The sequence below is a fragment of the Etheostoma spectabile genome, chromosome 1, assembly GCF_008692095.1.
Source record: "Etheostoma spectabile isolate EspeVRDwgs_2016 chromosome 1, UIUC_Espe_1.0, whole genome shotgun sequence".
NCBI classification, from domain to species: domain Eukaryota; kingdom Metazoa; phylum Chordata; class Actinopteri; order Perciformes; family Percidae; genus Etheostoma; species Etheostoma spectabile.
The window spans coordinates 14,034,929-14,043,357 of record NC_045733.1 but is presented as its reverse complement, the minus strand read 5'-3'; the positions used below and the strand labels follow the sequence as shown (position 1 = coordinate 14,043,357).

General features: G+C 41.4%; 1 protein-coding gene across 6 annotated transcripts in view; it reads left to right on the top strand.

Annotated features, from left to right (window-relative positions):
• The window catches only part of LOC116700867 (protein diaphanous homolog 3), a 178,170-nt gene that overhangs the window by 123,360 nt on the left and 46,381 nt on the right, over positions 1–8,429 (top strand). The window lies entirely within an intron of this gene.

Sequence of the window (8,429 nt, the reverse complement as noted above, 5' to 3'; positions counted from 1 at the left end):
TATATATATATATATATATATATATATACTGTATACAAAGGAAGCTACAAATGTCTATTCACAACAGTACAGTATAAATCACGCCAAATGTATTTTCTGAAGAGAATGACATACAGTATGTATCGCATGTTTGCAAAGTGCGGTGAGGCATGTGCACCAAGATCAAACAAACGGACACATATGTTGTGCTACAAACTGGATGCTTGCCACTTGCAGTTTCAAGCACCTCAAGTGTTTAGTGTTATCATATAGAAACATATGTTAATATTTTTATATATAATGGGCAAGGTGTGTCAACTGTATGGCCTCCTAGGAGTAAAGCTTGGATGGGATACTAATTATACCAAATTAAAATGCGCTATATTATTTGCAGTTGTGAACAGAAATTTTACTTTTGCTACAATAATCAACAGCTTTCTTCTCTTGTCAAAGGTTTTCTTCAATCATTACTGATGCACTTCAAGAAGTATGCTGTAACCCTATTACCTCTTCTTATTTGTAATTGGAATCCCAGTGGGCAGGGTACAGGCACACATGAATACAATTATTCACACTCAGTCCATCCACATCATTGATGGCAATGATAAAGGGCCTTGCTCTGTTGTTCTGCTACGACTTATCTGAAATTAGATTGGAAAGGGACGAGGGGGAGGGAGATATACAGGGTGGGTGGAAAGAGACAGATAGGCTGTAGCATAAGAAATGGAGAGAAATGGTGTGGGCAAGAAAGATAGAGCCAGTTGGAAACGGTGAAACTACAGAATAATGTGGGAGAGAGAAAAAAGTGTGTGTGTGTGTGTTTCCGTCCAGAGCGATGTTAGATTAACCGGGGATTAGAGTAAAAACAAATTAGTGTGTGAAGGAGCTGCTGCTCAGTGTCCAAAAAAGACCCCATGGTGGGTTGTACAGGTAAGAAGGTCCTGGAAGGTTGCTAGCCCAGCTGCCCCCTGCTGGCAGCTTTAGACATGGCCTGGTTGACCAATAAAGCTCAAAACTTGAGCTTGTCACTGCAGGCATCATACTCACTGCCAGCCTCCCAGAGAAAACACAGCTAATTACTTTTCTTTGCCCAGCCCCAGCACCAGCTCAGGCCTCTCAGTGCCCATTCATCTTAATTTCCCCCTCTCTGCCATCTGCCTCCTAAATAACACTCCTCCTCATTTCCCTACCATCCCATATCCCCGCTGTCTTCTTCTATACTCTCATGGCCTGACAATGGCCCTCCCCAAACATAATTGCCTGTTATTGGTATGGAGTCTCTCCACTCCTCCTGCCGCACCCCTTCTCTCCCATCTCCTTCTCTCCTACAGCGATCCATGCCTTAATTGCCCTGAGTTCAGTCGCTGGAGTGAGTGATACCCACAGGATGCTCTCTGTTTAGTTGGGAGGTGATGACGTGTATTCGACGGCACAAACACTTAAACAGCTGCTTTCACTTTCACGCCACCTTAAAATCTCCTTTTCTCACAGTTTTAAATACCCTTTAATAATTGATCTCAGGGGTGTTGCTACACTCCAGTGAAGCAGCAAAGAGAAATAAAACAGAAACATCTGTGCCAAAAGATAGTGTAATTAGTGATGATGGGGTAAGATTGGAATGGTCAATCTGAACATCCATGGTGCCATTAAGCTTTCGCACCAAGGGAGACTCGACTGTACCAGTGTTGTTGGCAGTGGAGCACGTTTTGTTTCTGCAGAAACAAATCAGATGGCTGATAGAGTGTGCTCCCCATCACAACACTTTGATGAGACTGTGGAGTAGTTTGATTATAGCTATAGTGCGTCGTGATCATGATGAGTGTGATTGCCATGCAATAGAAAATAGAATTAATAGATTCCTTGCGGTCTACTCCACTGCAAAACAAGGGGTGCACATTCTTCCTTCCTGATCTCCTTCTGTCATACTCTTTGATTTAAGTAAAAGGCCTAGCCTGGGTTCAGAACAGTTCTCCCTGCTTCCTCTGTCCATCCTCTCCTCCCTTACCCCTACATTGGCTAAGCACAGTTTAACATGAGCCAGCAGCTAAGGTGTTCAGCTTGGTCTGCAGTCTCCCTCAGCACACATACACACATAACGGACACACCCACAGACTTTAGGGATGAAGGTAAGCTGGCTTTGTGGTGGCTGTGGCCTGGGTTAGGATAAGGCTACTGGGCTCTGGGGCTCCTCGACACTCTAAATTGGATTGGGCTCCACAGAATGATAGATCGATGGTGGTTAGCCACACAGGTGTAAGAGACTTGAATCTGCAAATTGAATCTCTAAAGCAGCAATAGCTTTTCAACTGTGTCCTTCTGAAAACATCTCTCCAAGCTCTGTCTGGTCATTTAAGCCTTCTAAGCAAGCACTTATCGCAGCCTCACTGACTCCCATGCTGATGTGTGTGCATGTACATGTGTAGGGTACCGTATCATATAACTCCACTTTTTGTATTGTTGTTTTTGACAGAGAGCAAGATAATCGAAGTGTGTAAGACCGCTCAAGCCAGAGGTGCATTCTGGGTTTATGTGTAATAATGCCCTTCTTGTGGAATGATCCATTATGTAGAGAGTGTGGGGAGGAACAAGATCTGTGAAGGAGTAAATGTCTCTGTCTTTAGGAGCAATTACTTCAGATGTCTTTGGTGAAACCCGATCTAACAATTATCATGTGTGATAAAGCTCTGAACTAGAGCTTGAAATAGATGTAAAGGTCACTTCACAAAGTCGGTGAACCCCTTTACCAAATGGAAACGGGAGTTATTTTTTCTTACTTGCACTTGGAAGCAAAAAGGTTTTCACCCTATAACCAAGCCTCCAGTTATTGGAGATGTTGAGTTAGGGCTGCACGATTATGGCCAAAATGATAATCACGATTTTGATTGATATTGAGATCCCAATTAATTATCACGATTATTTGTTGATTTTTTTTCTTTCTTTTTTAGCTGTTGTGCAACAGCTTTCCACACATGCGCGTTTGCTGTGAAAAGATACAGGCAACGCAATTGTCTGTTTACGTTAACGGCACAATCCGGTGCCAATATGCCCTGTATCTACCAGATGAAATAGCAATGCGGATTTTGGTGCCTCATTACAGTGCAACTTAAATGCCTGCATTGCGCTCTGATGCTCAGAAAAAGACGTTAGAGGCAACAGAAACATTGCTGCATGTCACGCTAGTAAAAACTAATAACACGCTACTCGGTAGAAAACACTACAGTAGTAACTGGGTTAAACACAACTAAAACTTTTTTGTTTCATAAATGTGTATGATTAAATTTGTGCACATTCAAAGATAGTGTAATAAAGAGATAAATGACTTTTAGACAGTTATTTTTTATGATCAGGATTTCTTTGTTTTCTTGTCACAAAAATCAACAACACAACATTAGTTATCGGCAAAAAAAGTTATTTTAAAAGTAAATATCAGCCCTGTATTTCACAGTCAGTGCATCCCTAATGTATTTGCAGAGTCAACTTTTTGACCCTTTTGTAGGTGAATTTATGTTTGTGTATATAATTTGGGATCTTTGGCTCATGCATGTAGCTATCCAGTGCAGACGTTAAATAGCTTGATAGATAAAGGTGTGAATTGTAGTAGGAGAAAGAAATAGGAATTGCCTTAATTTGAGTCTCAACCCACCATGTCTTTCAAAGGTTGTGCTGCACAATCATAAAGACGAAACTGGGGAGTGTGAAGTGGAAATGAAAGTTAAAAAAAAGTAGATTGAAAAAGGAAGTTTGCTTCCTCCCCTCTCCATCTCTGTGCGTTCTGTATGCTCAAATGTGAGACATTTGTGAAAAACTAGCAGTGAGAGTCAGTCACTCTTCCTATCCCGGGGCTGGGATACTCTAGTGGAATCTGCTGTTGGATGCTTGCCTTTTTGATTTCGCCTCTTATAAACTGTGATATGTGAATTCCACTGCAGGCTACTGTATCCTGCAGATTGCGTGTTTGCTTTCTCATTCCTCTTTCACATTTCTGTCTCTTGATGTCAATGTCAATTATGGGATAAAGCTTCCCAAAGTTCCCTGGTCTACTCTTTACTTTTTGACTTGGTTTTGGCATGGTTTTATCTCCTCCCTTACCTTGCAGCTTTCCCCCAGACGTGACATAGGCCAAGAAAAAGGGGTTAATAAATCATTTCAGTGAGCCCAAGACAAAAAGAAGAGCACAGACGGGGTCGTCCCAAGATCTATTTAAATTGCTGCTACACGTCATTGTTTCAAAAACGTGAAGAAGAAGTTGCTGATTTATCTGCAGATGGTCATAATATATCATCCACACATCTCATATGGCTCGTGCATTTTTCATTAAGGTGACAGATATTTGCCAAAGAGCTCCTGTTCCTGAGTGCTCACTACCCCACTTTTCACACAAGTACACTACATGTATACACACATAGACATTGTCATCTTAAACCCCGTGTTTTAATGATGTGCAGGTTAAAGGTCAGCCCTGGGTCTGGCCTTTAGCTGAGTCTAAACCTGGACATGTGAACTGCTCTATGAATTCATGTCCACAATCATCTGGCAACTTGGAGTCACAACGCCTCACTTGTCGCCACACTTGATTGGTGGTTTAGATGTTTAACTGTTCTTGTAGACTAAGGCTGTCCAGATGGGAAAGTGTACCTTGACCTGCCTTTGTCTGTCTGTCTGTCTGAGGTGCTGCACTTTGTGTGCGTGTGAGTGTGCGTGCATGCAAGCGCGCGTGTAAGTTCTTTGAGTCTTTGCACACATGCATTGAACAGATGGAGCAAGAGGGCACCTTAACTAAGTGGCTAGTGCTACTAGGTCCAACATGCCCAGTGAGACTTTTGCAATAGTAATTAAGGGGATGTAAAGAGCAATGAAGGGAGCATTTCCTTTACCCTGTTTATTCAAGTTTTGCAGAGAACAATGCTCTTCTCTTTTGGAATGCCCAGCACAATACACACAGTCTGATCAGTTGGCCACTTAGCAGCTTTACTCGAGTAGTTGGTGATTAATTGTCCCATATCTTTTTTTCTACTGCTCTGGCGATTTAACCAGCGACTTCCAGGCCCTCTCCTCTGACCATTAACCTGAATGCAACACCTAGTGTCTATCCTGGGATAACAAAATGGTTTTTATTTGCAAAGACACAATGTTCCCTATGTGTAATACAGACAGTAATTAGCATGAAATATGTTTCTCTCTGACAACATTTGGTTGTAGATCATGGTTTTCCATGTAACATGTCAGTCGGAAAGGGATTGTGACACAATCGGCTGTAACGATACACCAAACTTTGGTCCGATTCAAAATCTTGATTCTTTTTTTTGGGAGGGGGAGGGGGCGGTCATAATACAACATTTTTTTCTGCCACATGGCATCGTTTTGTCATTGATTACATCCCAGTTTGTAACACAGTAATACAACAGATACCTTATTTATTGAAAATGTATTGATTTCAATATTGATTGAGCCAACACCAAATATTTTATTGTACCTTAAAATAATGTTTCCAAATCGTTTCAGTGGTTCATTAACTCATTGGAATTAGACATAAGAATATTGGTAATAATTCCCCTCCAAACCTGTAGAGGAAATATGCTTTGGTGCCTAATGTAAAGGTGCTGGTTAACAAGTAGCTAATGCTAATGTAATTCTTGGTGGGTAATGTAAGATTACGACACCATCCAACACGCTCATTTATGTTTAGTATGATGGTTTTTACCATGTTTAACAACTATGAGCTCTAATAAATCCGTAACGTTAACTGTATAGATAGACCACTAATCCAATTGTAATTTCGCTAGCTAGCTAGCACACCTCTGTCTTCTGCCTCTGTCTCCCGGCCCTGCGAGGCTTCAGTCGGGATGTGAGCTGACAACAGCCCTGGGGACACATCCACAGTCACCCCCCAGCCAGCTAGCAACCATCCACTAACATTACAGCCCCGGCCGGGGGATGATGCCATGCGTTAATTTGCATATTTGTGCCGTCATTACGCAATAATGTGCATAAAGCTTAGTGGTTGTGTCAGCAAGGTAGATAGAAAGAAATAGAAATCTTTAGCCAAATAATCACAAATTCAATACAGGAATTTATTTTACCTTAAAATAATTATACTTAGGTATCTTTCAAGTAAAAAAATGATGGCTTGCCCAGAGCCAGGCCAGCTCAGCTGCATCTTTCTCCTGTTGCGTCCCGCCGTCTCTCCATCTACACCGGCCCTGCATCCTGTCCCTTATCCCCGTTCTACCTGCATGTACACTGTTTGCAGTGCTGCCGCACATGAGGAGAGAGGGAAGGGGAGGGGCTGCGTCTCACAAAACGGATTCAGAGAGAGGTGACCGTCTTGGCGGCTACAGGAAAGAAATACCTCACATGCTCGCTGGACAAAACTGGCAAAGTTTTTACAGAAAGTCGCCAGATTTGTTGCTAGTTGCTTTTGTGAAAAAAAGTTGCGAAGGGGGTCTGTAAAGTCGCTAAGTCTAGCGACAAAGTCGCTAAGTTGGCAACACTGTTTTCATGGAAACAGATGCTGTGTGCACGGAGGGGCGGGGGTATGTATGTATGTGTGTGTGTGTGTAGAGGGATAGAGAGACGGAGGAGTGCAGGGAAAGGAAATGCAGCTGAACGAATGTTTTTTTTAAATGGAGTTAAAATAAACACCTGCCACAAATTAGTCTGTGTGGGAAACACTGGTGTTCAAATTTAATCCACACACAAATCAAATTGTGTTGAACTAATAATGACTGTATTAGCCTATGCTAAGAGGGCAAGCTTAACACACCTCTAGCAAATAGAGTTGTATTCTTACAACTGTAATCTCTGTAATCCATGCCCCGTCCAAAATGAAAGAAGATGAAAAAGTGAAATGGTGTGCCATATATTCACTTGACTGCTTGGAGAGGTCAGTGTGATGGATGAGGGTAGAGTGGACACACATGCATGCACAAACACACTCAGACACCGAGCTCAACTGTGCCCACTCAGTCCTAATAAAAAACAGATGATAACGAACACCTCTGCACTCTGTTCAATGTTACTCTGTTGTGCATCCAACATTTTCTAGTCCTAAGCTGATCAGGTTCCTCAGATATCCACTCTTAGCTGGATTATGAGGGAGCTGGGCTGTAATAAAGGCTGTGGATCGTGAAATGGAAATTGGTGTTCAGCCTGTCAAGGACCCTAATCAGCCCTTTCACACCAGCTCAGGTCCCAAACAGTATAGGTGAAACTGCTAATGTAGGGTTGCTATTCAGCCGGCGTCTGAAATCCTCCTCATCTTTTCTTTTCACATGCATACTGTCTACTCTTCTGCCTGCCTTGATACACACTGGAGGCCGACCGATAAAGGATTAAGTCAGATATTTATACAAATATTTGGTGATTTAAAAATCTTATATTCTGATAAATCGGCCGATATACAGTACATTTAAAAAAAAAAAATTGTATATCCAGAAACGCGTAACCAAAACATAAACAGATTTCCCTAACATTAGTTATTTGTAGTTATTTATGAGTAATGCATTTATGATAATGCGTTAAAAAATAACTTTGTTTTACAACAGAACAGAGGAACATAAAATACATTAACATTCAGATGAATGAAATGTTTAAAAATACAAACTTAAGATATGAAACTTAAAGTCCTTTTGAACAAAAACACAAAAACAACAAATAAAATCCAAGAGTTGCCAATAAGGACGTTTTAGAGCTCCCTCTGGTGGGCAAACTATCCAACGCCAACACTCATAGCATGGTTTAAGGGTGTGTGGTTGATTTTTATTTTATTTTTTAAATATTCATTTATCAGCCATTATAAACGCAGATACCGATGAGTTTGGGGAAAAAACACCGGGGCAGCTGTGGCTCAGTGGTTGAGCGGTTGCCTGAAAAGCGCTATATAAATACAGCACATTTACCTTATGTGCAGGGAACAGAGGCAGAAACCAATGGGTAAAAAGATTTAAGCTTTTTTAAATTTTATTCAGATACACATCTTACTTTTTATTAGCCTGACGACGTCGTCAGATTGCCGTGCTTTTAGGGGGTTGTTGAGGCTCCATCTAAATCATTGTCTTTTCATACAGCTGTTTGTAACTTAGAAATAAAATGGATGATTGATCATTTTATTTATATAGTATATAGCTGACTTTACCAGCTGACTTCTCTTTTGGCCGTTGAAAGGTCTCTTCTAAAACCCTCCTCTGCAACTTCAACAGAGGAGACACAGCGACACCATCAGCTGGTTTAAGTAGAGCTGAGACAGGCTAGTTGAGGATTTTAAAATGAATGCGCTGTCGATATCTTCTATAACAGACACAATAGTGGAATCTACACATCTCAATTCTCCAGTTGTAGCCGTCTTTGTTGTAAACAAATTCAACCCAAGCGCTCTTTGGTGACGTGGTTGATTCCGTTACTGTTGACCATCTGTCCATCATCGTATAAAGCCAGCCCTGACAATTTGATTG